Source organism: Passer domesticus, chromosome 32 (genome assembly GCF_036417665.1).
Source record: "Passer domesticus isolate bPasDom1 chromosome 32, bPasDom1.hap1, whole genome shotgun sequence".
Classification (NCBI taxonomy): Eukaryota; Metazoa; Chordata; class Aves; order Passeriformes; family Passeridae; genus Passer; species Passer domesticus.
Window position 1 is genome coordinate 3,142,386 of NC_087505.1, and position 3,730 is coordinate 3,146,115.

The 3,730-nt window shown below is 54.0% G+C and overlaps 1 long non-coding RNA gene across 1 annotated transcript; it reads right to left on the minus strand.

Moving 5' to 3' along the window:
• Positions 1-301: 301 nt before the first annotated feature.
• Positions 302-1,733, minus strand: LOC135288162 (uncharacterized). The gene is made up of 3 exons (XR_010351432.1): positions 1,697-1,733; positions 965-1,034; positions 302-883 (listed from the first exon to the last, which is right to left on the minus strand). It is a non-coding gene; the product is annotated as an uncharacterized LOC135288162 (long non-coding RNA).
• Between the last annotated feature and the right edge of the window lie 1,997 nt (positions 1,734-3,730).

The following is a 3,730-nucleotide window of genomic DNA, read 5'->3' on the forward strand; positions in this document are numbered from 1 at the left end:
AATCCACCAGCTTCATCTGCTATGAGGAGGAGACCAACGCCAGAAGTTCAACAGGTTCCCACCTGTTTTGCCCAAGCTGCGGCACAAACTCTTGTTTCTCCCTTCCCTGAGACAAAAGCCAGCCCCCATTTTGTCCCATCTTTACCACACAGCCAGCCCATTTATTTCTTGCCCTGGGATTTTGGTGTATTGTTGTGCTGCTGTTGGCATGTGTAAAGTTGTGAAAGTTCAATATCTAGCATTTATTCAATTCTTTTCCTGTGCTATGCGGGCACTTTGTTTGTAAATAAAGAGGGTTTTTTTCCACTTTCACTCACTGGCATTCATTTTTTTCATTGGCAAAAGGGATTACTGAAGCCCTTCTCTTTAGAGGAAACACTCATTCCACAGCATTTTCTCCGAAATTTTTCTCTAAACCAAGATGGGGTACTGGAAGGAGGAATGGGGGAGCCCCTAGGATCATAGGGGTACTGATGGGGGGAATGGGGAGCCCCTGGATTCTCTGGAAGAAATAGAGAGGCAGTGGGAAGAGGAGTAAGGAGCCCCTGGGAATACTGGGAGCACTGGGAGGGAGAGTGGGGAGCACCTGGGGTACTGGGAGTGGGACAGGGGAACCCCTCATGGTACTTGGGGTGGGGAATGGGGAGCACTTGGTGCTTGTGCAGCCCCCCCAGAAGTTGTGACCTGCTCCCAAACAGGATGGGAAAGCACACGAGCTGTGGAGGAGGAAACCCAGTGCCTCCAGTGCCCCAGTGTCCCCCTTCTCCTCAGTGTCGTGGCACATTCTCATAGATGTCACTGTTGTCCCGTGGTTGCTCATGGGGTCACAGCAGCCTGGGGTAGGTCACCAGGGGGTGCTGGAGTAGGGAGATATGGAGGGGCCCTGCAAGAGACACCATTTGGGGGATGAGGGTGGGGTGACACCTGTGGGTGATGTATCCCTCTCCCCATCCCCTATACTCACTCCCTGCCCTCTTGGTGATCACATCTTTGGTGTCCAGCACCTCCCTCTCCTCCAAAGTGGCTGGGAGGCCCTGTGGGGAAAAGGGGGTGTTGGGAGGAGTCTGTAGCGGGAGAAAAAAGGGTCCTGGCTGGAGTGTCTCACTCACTTCTCCTGGGGCTTCCTGGCAGCTGCCAAGGAAAGGGTGGAGAAGGTGACAATGGAGTCCACAGAGCCCTTGAACCCCTGAGGGTCCTCAGGACCTCCAAACGACCCTGGAACTCCTGAACCCACACCAGACCCTTGACTGTCCCCAGCACTCCTGAGCACCCTGAAGCCCCACAGAACCCCTGAATCATCCCTTCACCACCAACCCCCCTTTTACCGCTGACTCGCCAGAAACTCGAGCTTCCCCAGACAGGGAGGGGCACCCCATAAACTGTCCCAGGATTCCCAAAGCCCCCTCAACATCTCTGCAGGACCCTCCAATACCTCCTGAGCCCAACCAGGAGCTCCCAGTACCACCATAATATTCCTCAAGGCCCCCCTGGAATGATACAGGAGCACCTGAAGACCCTCCAGAATCCTGAGCCAAAGTCACTCGATGCTGTCCCACTGTCTGCCCCCAATCTGGGGACCTCCCTTTGACCAGAGGATCCCCATCCATATCCATTGTCACCCACCCAGGTGGTGACATTGGTGCCAGCCCCCGATGTCGCCTACGAGCAGGACCAGGAACAAGAGAGACCCACTGACCATGTGGCCACTGCTGGAGACAGAGTGGGACACACTGGGGTCACCCAGAAGCCCAGGGGTGCTGCAGCCCCCAAGGGACCCCATGTGACCCCCCCTATGTTCCTTTGACCCTATGGTGTCACAGACAGGAGCAGCTCTGGGCTGAGTGCCCGGAACATGAGGTGCCCATCCAGCTGGTGAATGTGACCTGATGTGGAGTGGGGGATGTGACAGCTAGGATTAGGGATGCATGGCTTGGATGTCCTGGGTGGGGATCCCTGTGATAGTAAAAGATTTTAAAATCATAGAATATTCAGGGAGTTAGAAAGAAAGTTAGGCTTAGTAGGCTCTGGGAACATATTGAAAATAGGCCCTGGGAAACATTAGGCCTTGTGTTTGCCAGACCATGTGAAATTGCACCTGCGTAACCAGTATATGATAAATGATATAATTGTTAGATGTGATGATTGTTTAGATATAATTATTGTTTAATCATAAGAAGAATAATGAGAAGCTATGTTCAAGGGTTTGAGGGGGTTCATGAGAAACCTATGCTTGGATGAAATCAATGTATACAATAGAACAATGTAAGTTTAATAATTAATATGTAAGTTATATAATGATAGAATATAAAAAGATGTTCATCCCAAACCCATGGTGGAGTCATATTTAGGTCTGTAGCCCTGACACCCAGAGCTTTTCAATAAAAGCATATAATCATTCCGTGATTATGTGTTCCTGAACGCTAAGACCTGGACTCAGATGGTCCCAGTCACCCTGGTCTGTGACACCCAGGGGTGGGGGCTGTGACCTGGGCTGGGTTGGGTTGGTTTAGAGGGGGATGAGGTGGAATGGGTATGTGTGGACTTGGGCGTACAGTGGGTGGGATCACTCTCAGCCCAAGGGTTTTGCTTGCCCAGGGCAGTGACATTCCCTGTGGGGCTCTTGGCCATGCTGTCCCCATGAATGACCCAGCTCTGGTACTGGCTGCTGTCTTCATCCCTAATGTGGTGCCGCTCCAGGTGGGGGTTGGTGCCCAGCGGTGCCCCCGAGCCCTCCTGGTGCCAGGAGAAGGACAGGGGACCAGTCCCCGTGGCCACCGTGCAGCTCAACACCAGGTGGTCCCCCAGTGTCACCTGTTCCCTGGGGAGCTGCACCGACAGGGACACCCCCGAGGGCAGGACCCCTGCAGGGGAACACAAGAGGGAGTGGGGACATGGGAGGAGTGGGAGACACCAGGGAGCAATGAAGGACTCAGGGAGGAGCAGAGAGGGGTGGGGGGATCCCTGTGAGGCAGAAGTGGGCCCAGAGATTGGGGGAAGGCTCAGAAAGGGGTGGAGGGGACCCCAGAGAAGGATGAAAGTTTCAGCATGGGAACACATGGAGAGGGTTGACGGGAACAACAGGGAAGGTTGTGGGGACCCAGGCAGGGATGGTGGGACCTGTGGAAAATGGAGGGACCTCAGAGAGGGAGAGGTGCACGTAGGGAGGCATTGTGGGAGCTGGTGAGGGATGTGGAGTCCAGGGAAGGGGATGGGAAGAGCTAGGGAGAGACCTGGGAAGCAGGGTGGCGCGCAGAGGGTTGAGCAAGGATGGGGGAACTGGGAGGGATGTGGAGGCTTCCCGTGCCCATCCCCACACTCACAGCACACTGTGACGTGGAGCTCGGCATTACTCTTCCCTATGGTACCCCCCATGGAGTGCACCTGGCAGCTGTAATTTCCCAAGTGGGAGACCCCCACGGCAGGCACCAGCAGCTGCCAGGACCCCTGGGAAGCGATATGTGGAATAGACTCCACAACCTGATGTAGTTATGAAGTGGGTATATATGTCAGCGTGCCGGACAAGCGAGATAGGTCTCATGAAAGCTTGTCTTGAAAGATGTTGTCAGAGCCTTGGTCTGACCCACATCTTTATTCACAAAGGTGTTCCTTGTGCACTACATTACACAACCTTTCCATGCATATTCAACCCCTGGTCCTGCCTGTCCTCACCTCCCATGCTAAATAGGTCCACACCCTCTTGGGCATGCATTGTTTGCTGTGGTGGTCGCAT